The sequence below is a fragment of the Camelina sativa genome, chromosome 7 (genome assembly GCF_030686135.1).
Source record: "Camelina sativa cultivar CO46 ecotype springtype chromosome 7, ASM3068613v1".
Lineage (NCBI taxonomy): Eukaryota > Viridiplantae > Streptophyta > Magnoliopsida > Brassicales > Brassicaceae > Camelina > Camelina sativa.
In genome coordinates, this window is record NC_141886.1 from 19,881,097 (window position 1) to 19,894,204 (window position 13,108).

At 44.9% G+C, this 13,108-nt stretch overlaps 1 non-coding gene and 2 pseudogenes across 1 annotated transcript; 2 read left to right on the plus strand and 1 right to left on the minus strand.

The window, feature by feature from the left end:
- The first annotated feature begins 2,159 nt into the window (after nt 1–2,159).
- Nucleotides 2,160–3,380, plus strand: LOC147941480 (uncharacterized; annotated as a pseudogene).
- A 4,562-nt stretch (nt 3,381–7,942) lies between these two features.
- Nucleotides 7,943–12,526, minus strand: LOC104704698 (uncharacterized; annotated as a pseudogene).
- A 475-nt stretch (nt 12,527–13,001) lies between these two features.
- On the plus strand, nt 13,002–13,108 carry LOC147941481 (small nucleolar RNA R71). Its single transcript, XR_015562985.1, has one exon. It is a non-coding gene; the product is annotated as a small nucleolar RNA R71 (small nucleolar RNA).

Here is a 13,108-nt window from a genome sequence, read left to right on the forward strand (position 1 = left end):
GGATCGTCTTTCGATCCTGAACTTTGATTTAAAACCTTCATTGACATGAGCTCAAACTCCTAGAATATGGCGTTGCTTTTGGCCACTTTTGAGCCGAAAGATGTTGCCCTTATTTATGCCTTACCTTTGGGTAGTCAAAACTCACTGGATAGGTTGGGTTGCCACTTGACAAAAACTGAGTTTTATACGGTTAAATCTGGGTATAAGGCTTTGCAGCAGCAGCGGGTTTCTTCCCTTGTTATGCAAGCTTGCAGCCCAAATATTATACCTTTACAAGCCTTTGTTTGGCAAATCCGATGTCTTCTGGCAAACAATCACTGGTTGTATAGCAACAACAACTAATCTTCGGAAATGTGGAATAAGATGTGATGTTGAGTGTGCGCTTTGTGGCTGTTCGGAAGAGAAAATTAATCATGCCCTATTTGAGTGTCCTCCGGCGAGCCAGGTTTGGGCTCTATCCCTGTCTCCGACGGGATGGGGGGTTTTCCCTTTGGCGTCTATCTATGCAAACATGGACTCTTTGTTTTGGCGATTCCAGCAGGTTTCTTCGGTGGATATCAATCCTTGGATTCTATAGTATATTTGGAAAGCTCGAAATGATAAAATTTTTAGTAATCTGGATTTTAACCCACTAGCGATTCTACGCTTACCAGAGGAAGAATCCAAGGTTTGGTTCTCGGCCCAGAAGGATCCTTTGGGGGATCCCCCACAAGCTGGATCCCGACCTGTTAGGGGTACTAATAATTTGGTGGTGGATAGTCCTATAACAAGTTATTGATGTTTTGTGGATGGATCTTGGAAAGCGACTGGCCAGCATGCTGGTCGCGGATGGTACTGTATTTCTCCTGTAAGGGAGTACCCCACTATAGGTGCAGCTAATCTCCGACGTAGTCTCTCCCCACTCTAGTTTGGGCAGTGCGGTGTATGATTGGTGTAGATAATCAAGATGTCGTTTCCTTATGGACTGTTCTGACTTGGTGAAGATGGTGTCTTCGCCCTCCGAGTGGCCTGCATTCAAGTCTTATTTCGATGTGATTGAAGTTGGTAAGGATGAATTTCTCTCCTTCTCTTTAGTCTTAATTCTCCGATTGTAGAATGGCAAAACGGACAAGCTGGCGAGATGTGCTAGTGTAGATTCACATTTAATTACATATATAAACGATTTACCGTCCAATTGGCTTGTTTGAACTGATCTTGTATTTTGTTAACCAAAAAAAAAAAAAACTTTCGTGGTGATGATGTTTCTCGAAAGAAAAAAAAATCGCTTTAGAATCCTCGAGAGATTTTGTGTCTACAAGGACGACAAGTTGGTAAGTGGTACGTTTCTTCTGTAAATACATTTTGATTGTTTGAAATGGGAATGATTAAGTTGCGATTTAATCTATCATCCCCATCTAGATCTAGGGTTAGGGTTTGAACTAATTCTAGGGATTCTTCTCCCTGTTTCCCCTATTGAATTACAAATGGTGTTTTCATGATTTTTTTACTTAATTTTTTTTGTGGTTTCTAAGTTGGTGAATTTGTTTATTGTTTTTCACTTCTGAGGGCTTGTCTTATTAATGCATTTGATTTTTGAATATCCCTGATCAGGGACATGGCATCAATTTCTGTCTCTCGTGTTCTCCGTCCTAATTCAATCTTCTTCAGATTCTATCCATACGGTACAGAGTAAGACAATGATGCGCTAAGTTGTCTCTTTTTATTCTGGTTACAAACAAACAAACTAACTAACTAACTAACTAACTAACAAATGTCTGATATTTTTGACTCTTTTTGTTCGAACTGTGTTTCAATTAGTGTATATTGGTCAATATGTTAGTGGAAATAGTAAATATACATATAGTCTCTATTTGTATTACAGTATTTCAGGCTTTTGTTTTGGCCTCTAACAACTATATATAAACTCACATTTATAATCTTTATTGAATTAATGAGAAAGAAATTATTTGGTAAAATGGTATCAGAGCAAAATATCTTAATCTCATTCTCCAACTAACTTCCGCTTCGATCCTTCAACGGAATCTCATCGGAATCTTCCCGGATTTTCACCGTCTCTCTACAATTTCAGCTCATCTGAGCTTCTCTTTGCTTCGTCTTTACTCTTCTCTTGATTCTGTATCGTCTTTTCATCTCTCTTCGAGAAGTCGACTCAGATTTCAATGGGAAAACACAACTGTAAGTCGAAGTATCGTTCTCTTGTACCATATTCACCAGAATCCGACACGGTGTTGTCACCTAGAGGCCACGACGAGTCATCCAAACCTCGCGAAGCTTCGGGATTGGTGAATCGCGGTCTGATCAGTCCGATAGTGCGGATACTCGCCAATCTCTAATTGTTCCTCCTCGCGAACCGTTTGAGGTATCTGATTCGACGGATAATATCTATTCTCCATATCATTTGCATAGCTCAAATCACCGTGGTTTAGTCTTAGCATAAGAACCTTTGGATGGGAATAATTACAGTGTTTGTATGGTTGCTATGATGACTAGTCACGAAGCTAAGAACAAACTAGGTTTTCTCGATGAATTTATTGTGAAGCCTGCGGCTGATGATCCAAATTTTAAGATTTGGTGTCGTTGCAACAGTATGGTAATCATGGCTAATGAACAGAGTTTCTAAAAATATCTATTCCAGCATCTTGTATATCAAGCATGCTTCTGACATTTGGAAGGATCTTCATACACGCTTTCACAAGTCTAACTTGCCTTGACTGTACAAGCTGCATCATCAACTTCATTCTCTCTGGCAAGGCATCATGGATCTGTCTTCTTATCATACTCAAACTCAGATATTGTGGGAGGAACTTTCCAACATTCAAACAACACCTCATACCATTGAGGATCTTCTTGCAGAAAAGGAGACTAATCGGGTCATAGATTTCCTGACGGGGCTCAATGACTCTTATGATAATCTTCACAATCTCTTTTTGATGAAGAATAGCCTTCCTTCTCTTTATGAGATTTACAATCTCTTGGACCAAGATGACAGCCAGAAGAGTGTAACAGTCTCTGCCACATGTGATCTCAGTACTGCTGCTTTTCAGGTGTCTCAGTCACAGTCTCAAGGATTTAGTAAACCAACTCAGGCTCCTACTTCTCTAGATGCAAGTAGTCCTACCTATCAGCGAAGCAATTGTCCACATTGTATTTTTTGTGGGAAAGCAGGTCATGTTGTGGATAAGTGCTGGAAGAAGCATGACTATCCTACTAGTTTTAAGCCAAATGTCTAAACTGACAAGCCATCTCCTCTTGTTGTGAATGTTCCTCTTGAGGATGCATCAAGTGATCCTGGTGCAGTCACTGGAGATTTGTTTACGACTCAGATTCAGCAATTGATGTCTTTCCTTGCCAGTAAGCTTCATGATAGACAGAGTTTTTAAACCCTATTTTCCTACTGCAAGTGCACAGCAAAGAAGTAGTACTTAGGGGTCGAATCCCATGAAGACCAAGTTTTACTCTATGGTTCTATTGGTTCAATTTCAAGCTAAGACAATTCAAAGTTAGTTTTTGGTAACAATTAAGCGATTAAAAACGATATAAAAAGGCAATAAACAAAACACTAGATCGGGGGTAATTCTCAGGAGTTTCAGAGATAACAACTAAACAACTATTCAGGGCATAGATTAAGTATCAGTCTAGAACTCAAACATAAATATAAACTGATCCATTGTCGTGGTATCAATAACTCTATCTGATCGATTCTGTGCGGAAACGCGGAGCACGTGCTCAGAAATCCGGAGCACATGCTCGGCGGTCCATAAACCCTAAACTGTCGTTTGAGCCCAGAATCGCAGACAAGCATTAAAGAACAGGAATGATATGTTCACAAATCACCTACACATCAACTTTCGCAGGTCTAGGATAATTTGCCCACTAATGTCTTTTCTAGCAACCCATTACACTTTTGATGAATAGATAAACCTAAAATCATAGATTGGGTGATCAAATCAACCTACGCATTAAGACTAACAATAGTGAAGACAATCGATTATATAGAATCCTATTTGTGTTCTGTTGCTAACCCATGAAACCCCTAATCTAGCAAGAAAGCTACTCAGACATAGAGAAATGAATCATAGCAAAAGATGAGAAATTCAATGACATAAAAATAAAAAGGGTTCAGAGAATGCTTCACAAGGTAGCCGCTCTTCTCCCTCTCACAAAAGCGTCGCTCAAAAACCAAACGAAACAGGTCCAAATCTCTCTCCTAAAACCCTAGGTTAAATAGCATACAAGTAGAGAAAAATAAGAAAAGATTCCAAATTCAAATCTCCCTATTAAAAAGCGATCTCAGCCCTCTTTCCCTCACAAAGGATCACCTAAAATAAGGGGAATTAGGCAGGGAATCGGCGCCTAGATGCTTGCCATGTGTCGTCATGAAACCGTAGAGTTGGGAGCATGTGCTCGGAAATCGAGAGCATTTGCTCCTGGGTCTAAAATCAGCTTTTCTGCTCCAATTCAACTCCTTTCTGCTCCGATTGCTCCTGCTGTTCTAATCCTTGCTTTTAGCTTCCTAGCCTCTTATTATAACCTGAAAAAGACTCAAACAACTACAAAACTATCAAATAAACGGGGTCAAAGTGAGTCAAAACCATAACATATCAACTCCCCCGGACTTAGATCTTTGTTTGTCCTCAAAGAAACTCAAACCAAGCGCCAAGAGAGCCTAGGTGGGAACTCGCAAAAATCTCAGAAACCGTGAGTAGACCATGACCTGCAGACCACATGTGTTAGAACAAGCTATACCGATTCTCACCAAAAACTTCTCCAGCAAACATCTCCAAAACCAGAACCATAATTGGCAATCAAACCCAGAAAAAGATCACTTTCCAGACAAAGACTCTTTACATTCAATTAAAATTGGCGTGAGCTTCTCATTAAGGGCATTAAGCTAGTGAAATCGAGGCTTGATAGATAAAAGGCTGTTTTAATGGTGGAGCTATAGAGTGTTTAGGGGTTACCATTACTTCGAAAGAGGTGCAGGATATCGCACAAAATGGTAAGGGAGAGTGGACTCATTGATGTCCACAACCTCTAATCATTCTCCTCTTCTTATCTTCTCAAACTCAGCCTCTCTTTTCTCCTCAGGGTACAACGCGTGCTCGGGGGTGTGTAACACTAGCTCTGGTCCCTTTCCATCATCCTTAAACGTTTTTTTTTTTTTTTTTTTTTTAGACATATGAAGGATGATGGGGGATCTTCTTCTGATATTGCCCCTGGAGCATGCGGACCGTATCCTAGGCTCTCTCTCTGCTCAAAACAACTCGCGGACTCGGATTTATATAATTTCGGAGCAGGTGCTCGCTGGGTTAGAGCACGTGCTCTGTCCGTCCGGCTTTTTCCTCTTTGGTTCTCCAGCAAGAGCGAGTTAGAGATTGTGTCAGTCCTGCTCTCCCCGACCGTTTTGCACATAGCTGCACAGAATGAGAAAACGAAAATACAAGTGCAAGTGGTTTGAAAGGAGGTTAGGCTCGGGGTGGGTACTAACTTAAAATGAGCTAGCTATTCAGGATCAACAAGATTGGCAAAATGAATAAGAAGTCCTGAATATGTGACACGTTCCCTATCCTAATGCCCAGAACGAGAAGAATTTAAATCCGGTTAGGTTCCAATAAAGTAGAGTCTAAGTCTTTTCGGTGAAACCTTAATGGGATGAAGCTTTTCTGGACAGGAGAAGGGTCCGAATGTGAAGAGGTATTAGCTCGTCTCTGTACTCTTAGTTCTGCAACAATGGTCACTAGGAAAAACGGTCAAACTCACAAATGGTTAAAAGCATCACAGATTTCGGTCCTAATTCCCACAAGTTTTGGTTCGACTCACATGACAAACTGATTCAATAAAAAGAAAAATAAAGAAAACAAATGTCATAGGTGACCCTCCCCCAGACTTACTTCACACCGTCTCCGGTGTGAAAATAAGCCAAAGAGAGACCTAGACAAGAAGAAAAAATAAAGATAAAAAAATGAAAATAAAATAAGGCGGATAGGACAGTGATGGTGTGTGTAACCGCGATCAGGCGTCGGAATCGTCTGGGCTCTCGCTCTCCGAACGGGCAAGGCGGCGCCTCCGACGTGGTGGTCTCACTGGGGGGCTTGGGTCGGCGGCGGCGGTGGTGTGGTGGCAGCAACCGCGAGATAGTGCCATCAGGATCCGCCGCATCAAGCTGTTGTTCTTCTGCTGCGACTCGACCATCCATCTCCTGTAATCAGCGGTATCGGGCTCATAAGAGATCGGTGGGAGATCAAACTCATCTTGAGGATCGGATGATGTGAATGGTGGAATGCTGTCCTCGCGGTGGTGGGATGAGCTAGCAAAGTCCGCTGGTGGTGGATCAAACTGGGTAGGTGGAGGGGGAACATCTCCCAGAAGCAGTGGGGAGCAGGAGAAACGCAGATCATCCACCGTGGCTAGCTGCGTAAGCTCAGGAGCTGGGAGGCGAATGCTCCTCTGATTACCGTCAGGGCCACCGTACCGGTATGTGTAGAAGGGGTTGGCTAACTGGATGACTCGGGAGTGGACCAGATGCTGTATGTCAATGCGCTCCCTCTGCTCTACACGAGAATACCTCGTCAGATCGATCCGCATATGCTCAAAGAGATGAGTGAGAAGGCTGCCAATCCTCTCTGTACGGCCAGAAGTCTTTTGCTTAGCAGCACAGATCATCTCAGCGAAGTGCATAGCCATGTTGCACCGCACATCAGATGGAGCAGGTGCTCCAGGAAACAGAGCATGTGCTCCGGGAGCCGCGGGTGTCAAAAAGCTGCACCCCAAGTACAACATCAGCAAGTCGTCGTGGTGGACTTTGTTCCCGATGTCGCGGTTGAAGACGAGGTTGCTGAAGACGCGGGAGGCGATCCTGACTGCGGGATGCCAGATGCTCGTCTGGCTGGCCCTGTTGGAGCGGTAGGGCCCCGAAGCTATCAAGCTCCAAAAGGTGGCTGCCTCTGGAAACTTCCTCGGGAAGCTCATGTTCTCGTCCTCGAGATAGAACCCATAATGGAGGACGAAGTCATGCATGGGCAATTCGTAACGGCGCCCGCTGGCCTTAAAAGAGAATGTGGCGCCAGCGATGGATTTCTTCTCGGGGTCAGCGTGTGTGAGTGTGGCGGAGGCGAGGCACTGCCGGACCAAGTCAGGGTATAAGTCTCCCTCCCAAGTGGTAAAGATCCCAACACGCGCTTGGCAGAATATCTGGTAGACTTGGTCGTGCAAGCCAAGCATCTTGAGCGTGTCATCACAAAGAGTGCGGGTGGGCTCGATCTTTACGGACAACAGCTTGTTGTATTGGTTGGCGTCCCTCTGATCCCAAACCATGTCAGACTCGGCGGGTAACGAGTCATCGTTCATGTTGAACGGTTCTCCCTCGCACCGTGGCCACGGGAATGATTGTGAATCGTCGGTTGGTCTCTTAGTTGTGCTCTTTCTTCTCGAGGTGGAGCGTCTAGGGGCCATTTTGTACCTTGAGTGTGTGCTTAAATGGACTAGAGATTGATGATGGTGGTAGAAAATAATGCAATATAGTCTCAAAAATCACAGAAATCGGTCTATAGCTGAAAAAGTTGGCTTTTGTTGTTGAGGAGAGGTTGACGGCGACGAGAAGAAGAAAATAAGAAAGAAAGAAGAAGAAGGAGAAGAAGAAGAGAGGAGGGTTTTGCGAGTTGGTAGGCTATTGGGCCTGGTGGGCCTGAGCCAAAGAATTGCATTGAACTTACCTGGCCCAATCGCTCCTCTCTTTTTTTCTTTTTTTCTCAGTTCGCCGAGCATGTGCTCGGGTTGCTCGCGTCCTGCGAGCATGTGCTCCGCGTCTTCTTCAAACATTCCTGAAACCGAAAAAAGAAGAAACAAATCCTAAAAAGAAAAAGAAAAACTCAGCAATATATACCTAGTGGGTTGCCTCCCACCCAGCGCTTGTTTTAAGTCGTTAGCTTGACTTGGAAGCTCCTTAGGCAATAGGAGGGTCGCCTAGGGCGAAGGTTTCACCCCTTGCGTGCTCAGAGGCGGCAAGATATGGCTTCAGCCTCTGTCCATTCACCACAAATTCTCCTCCTTTTGTGTCCAGCAACACAACAGCCCCATATGGTCTAATCTCCTTGATGGTGAAGGGTCCGGACCATCGTGATCTTAGCTTTCCGGGAAACAGTTTCAGCCTAGAGTTGAACAACAAGACTTGATCATTAGGAGCAAAAGTCCTAGTGAGGATCCGCTTGTCATGGTAGGCTTTGGTACGCTCCTTGTAGAGTTTTGAGTTTTCATAGGCGAGGTGCCTAATCTCCTCTAGCTCATGCAGTTGCATCTTCCTCCTTTCATGGGCGCTCTTAGTGTCAAAGTTCATCATTTTCACTGCCCAAGCAGCCTTGTACTCTAGCTCAACAGGAAGGTGACACGCTTTACCATACACCAAGTGAAACGGTGTAGTCCCCAGGGGTGTTTTGTAGGCGGTTCTATAAGCCCATAGAGCCTCATCTAGCTTCTGAGACCAATCCTTCCTTGTTGTGTTCACTGTTTTTTGCAAAATGCTCTTAATCTCCCGGTTAGAGATCTCAACTTGGCCGCTTGTTTGTGGGTGGTAGGGGGTGGCAACCTTGTGCCTCACTCCATTCTTCTTGAGAAGACTCTCAAAGACCTTGTTAATGAAATGCGATCCACCATCGCTAATGACTACCCGTGGGACACCAAACCGTGGGAAAATAATCGACTTGAACATCTTGAGCACGGTCTTTGCATCATTATTGGGGCTGGCCAAAGCTTCTACCCACTTGGACACGTAATCTACAGCCACCAATATGTACTCATTGTCGAATGAGTTCGGGAAAGGTCCCATGAAGTCAATTCCCCAAACATCAAATACCTCAACCTCCAAGATGAAATTCTGAGGCATCTCATTCCTCCTGCTGATGTTACCTTGTCTCTGACATATGTCGCAAGTAGACACGAACCACTGCGCATCTCTGAACATGGTAGGCCACCAATAACCCGCTTGAAGAGCTTTGGACACGGTTTTGAAAGTAGCAAAGTGTCCAGCAGAGGGTGAGCTATGGCAATGAAACAAGACTCCAGGAATCTCCTCCTCAGTCACACACCTCCTGAAAACACCATCCGAGCAATGCCTATAGAGGTAAGGCTCGTCCCAAAAATATCGCCTTATGTCTTTCAGGAACTTCTTCTTCTTGTTCCCCACAAACTCAGTAGGTTCTTTCTCTGCTGCTAGGTAGTTTGCATACTCTCCAAACCAGGGAAAACTCGGCTGTTTGTTGGTATCGATTGCCTTGCACGGGGTTTTCGGAGCATGTGCTCCCAGGCGGAGCATGTGCTCGGCGGGATCAAAGATGCCGATTGAGTAAACATGTTCTTCAGGAAGGCTATCATCCAGGGGTAGCTCTTCTTCTATCCTCATTCTTGACAAGTGATCTGCAACTCCGTTCTTAATACCCTTCTTGTCCTTAATTTCCAAGTCAAACTCTTGAAGCAACAAAATCCAACGGAGTAGCCTTGGTTTTGCATCCTTCTTGGTCAGTAGATACCTCAATGCTGCATGATCAGTGTGAACAACCACTTTGGAACCAACAAGGTATGATCGGAACTTCTCAAAAGCAAACACAACCGCTAAAAGTTCTTTCTCGGTTGTAGCGTACTTGCACTGAGCCTCATCCAAGGTGCGGCTGGTATAGTATATTACGTGCAGCTTCTTGTCTTTTCTCTGTCCCAGAACTGCTCCCACGGCATAGTCACTCTCATCAGTCATGACCTCAAAGGGAAGGTCCCAATCTGGCGGTTGTACAATCGGAGCGCTAACCAAGGCTCCCTTGATCGTGTGAAAGGCTTCCAAGCAAGCAGAATCGAAATCAAACTTCACTTCCTTACACAACAGCTGGGTAAGTGGTCTTGCTATCTTGGAGAAATCCTTTATGAACCGTCTGTAGAAACCGGCGTGGCCAAGGAAACTGCGGATCCCTTTTACCGAATTAGGCGGTTGTAAACTCATCATCACCTCAACCTTGGCTTTGTCAACCTTAATCCCCTTTTCAGAAATCTTGTGTCCCAGCACTATCCCATCTCTGACCATGAAGTGGCATTTCTCCCAATTCAGCACCAGATGTTTGTCTTCACACCGCTGCAACACCCTGCACAAATTAGACAAACAAACAGAAAAGGAGCTCCCATAGACGGAGAAATCTTCCATGAAAACTTCCATTATATCCTCAATCAGGTCAGTGAAAATGGACATCATGCATCGTTGGAAGGTCGCTGGTGCATTGCACAAGCCAAACGGCATTCTGCGGTAAGCAAAGGTGCCGTAAGGACATGTGAATGTGGTCTTCTTTTGATCGTCGGGATGGATTGGGATCTGAAAGAAACCTGAATAGCCATCTAAGAAACAGTAGTAAGGATGGTTAGCCAATCTCTCAAGCATTTGATCAATAAACGGCAAAGGAAAATGATCCTTACGGGTCGCAGCATTAAGTTTTCTATAGTCTATGCACATGCGATGTCCCGTAACTGTCCTAGTAGGAATCCACTCATCCTTATCATTCTTAACCACTGTAATTCCACCTTTCTTAGGGACTACATGAACTGGACTAAACCAGGAACTATCAGAAATAGCATAAATTACACCCGCATCTAGAAGTTTCATTATCTCTTTCTTAACAACATCCTTTAGATTCGGGTTCAACCTCCTTTGATGTTCTACCGAAGTCATTGATTCATCTTCTAGATGTATCCTATGCATGCAAAGATCTGGTGAGATTCCTGGGATGTCATCTAGTGAATACCCTAGAGCCTTCCTATACTTCCTAAGTTCACAAAGGAGCAAAGCGGTCTCTACATTGTTTAGTTCAGAGTTCACTATCACGGGGTATGTAGAGTTAGGACCTAGGAACGCGTACCTTAGCCCGGCTGGAAGTGGTTTTAGCTCTACCTTTGGAGCTCTTAACTCGCTCCAAGGACCGTCCGCTGACTTTACCGGAGCATGTGCTCCGGAATCCGGAGCAGGTGCTCCCTCGGCGGATTCCTCCTCTGATGGGTTCTCATCGTCTAGGATGGCGTAAGCTACCAGTTGCTGGAACCGTGTACCTGCATCCAAAATGCGTGTTAAACCATCAGCTTCCTCATTCAAGAATCCATACTTACCCTCTGCCTTTGTCAAGGCAACCTCCAACGGGTCGAGAGTGAGAACTTCATCGGTAACCTCATGTGCAACCTCTGAACCATCATCAACCACAAAAGTCTGACCATCTATCATAGGTTTCTTGAGTAGCTTATTCATCTCAAACCTTGCAATCATATCCCCCAGCTGGAGATCGATCGCTCCCCATTGCACATCTATAATCGCACCAGCCGTGCATAAGAATGATCTACCTAAGATCAGGGGGTCACGTGGTTCTTCTTCAAGTTCCAGAACCACAAAGTCTGCTGGGATAAGCGTGTCCCCTATCTAGACATGTAAATCCTCCAACACTCCTATGGGGTGCTTGGTGGATCTATCCGCGAATACTAACGAAATCCATGTAGACTTGAACTTTGTGTATCCCAGCCTTTTAGCCACTGAATATGGCATAAGGTTCACACTGGAACCTAGATCACAGAGGGAGTTTGCAAAAATCGTTTTACCGATTCTCACGGATAAGACAAATCGCCCTGGATCATCTCTCTTCTTTAGAACTTTGTTTTGCAGCACAGCACTGCACTCTCTTGAAACCATCATCACGTTCTCTTCCTCTGACACTCTCCCAGAAACTAACCCTTTCACATATCTCTTCAAAGCAGGTATCATCTGAACAGCATCAGCTAGGGGTAGTTTTACCGTCAATTCTCTCAACATCTCCTTGCACTTTGCATCCTCCAAATTCTTGCGAGATTTCTTAGGAGGAACAGGGTAAGGAACCCTAGGGGTGTACACGCGTGCAGGAGGTACCTCAGTAGGAACGGTCTGATCGGGAGTCGGGAGCACGTGCTCGCTGGGTGGGAGCACATGCTCGCCGGATGCTTCGGCTTCTTTTTGACTCAACGGTAGAGTCTCAGCAGCATGTTGAGGAAGGTATTCTTCAGCAATACCCTTGCCCTTGTCAAGCCTAGCGGATGGTGCTTCTCTAGGGGGTAACTTCTTTCCTCCCCTTAGCTCAATCGCATTGACATACTCGTTCCGCGGGTTTGCTTCTCCTTTTCCGGGCAGAGTCCCAGGAGTTCTTTTCACGGCTTCAGCAGTCTGTGCAACCTGAACATCAAGCTTCTTCACATGTGACATTACTGCCTCATACTTCCCATTAAGGTCATTGTACATGGTATCGACCTTAGCGTTGATTTCCACTGAAGTTTTTTGTTGATTCACCAAGAGTTGTTGCATCATGTTTTTCAGCTCATCCTGAGAGCTGCTAGCAGATGAAGATCCCAACTGCTGGTTGGTGAAAGGCGGTGCTTGCTGAGCGCTTGTATATGCCTGCTGGTTCCCCCCTTGGAAACGGTTTTGAGTGGGCACAAACTGTTTGCCTTGGAAGTTGTTTGAGAAGGTTTTCTGATAACCCATCTGATTCTGAGCTCCTTGTTGCGGATACACCTGATCCTGAGGATTCTCCACGTTGGTGCTTCTATAGGACAAATTCGGATGGCTTTTGTAGTTCGGGTTGAAACCCATGTTCTGCACAAAACCTTGCCAGCTCACATAATTAACCTCCATCGTTTCATCCTCTCCATCACAAATCTCCTGAGCTAGCGGCATGTCTTCGGTCTCATCGACAAAATGGACAGTTTTCTGGCTCCCCTTCAGAAGAAGGTTCACCTTGGCTGTCAACTCGTCAATCTTTTGCGTATCGACACTGTTGACCTTCACGGACCTGTCATACTCAGGAGCCTTGTTGTTGGAGCTTGCAGCTAGGTTCTCAATCAACTGATATGCTCCTTCCTTAGACTTTGTCATAAAATCCCCATTGCTGGCCGAGTTGAGAGCGTTTCTGTAGTCCCAGTTAACTCCATCATAGAAAATGCCCAGAATCTGTTCATCACTGAATCCATGGTGCGGACACTCTCTAAGGTACTCTTTGTACCTCTCCCAAGCCTTGCAGAAGGCTTCTCCAGTGTGCTGTTGGAACGATGAAATCTTGTTTCTCAGGGC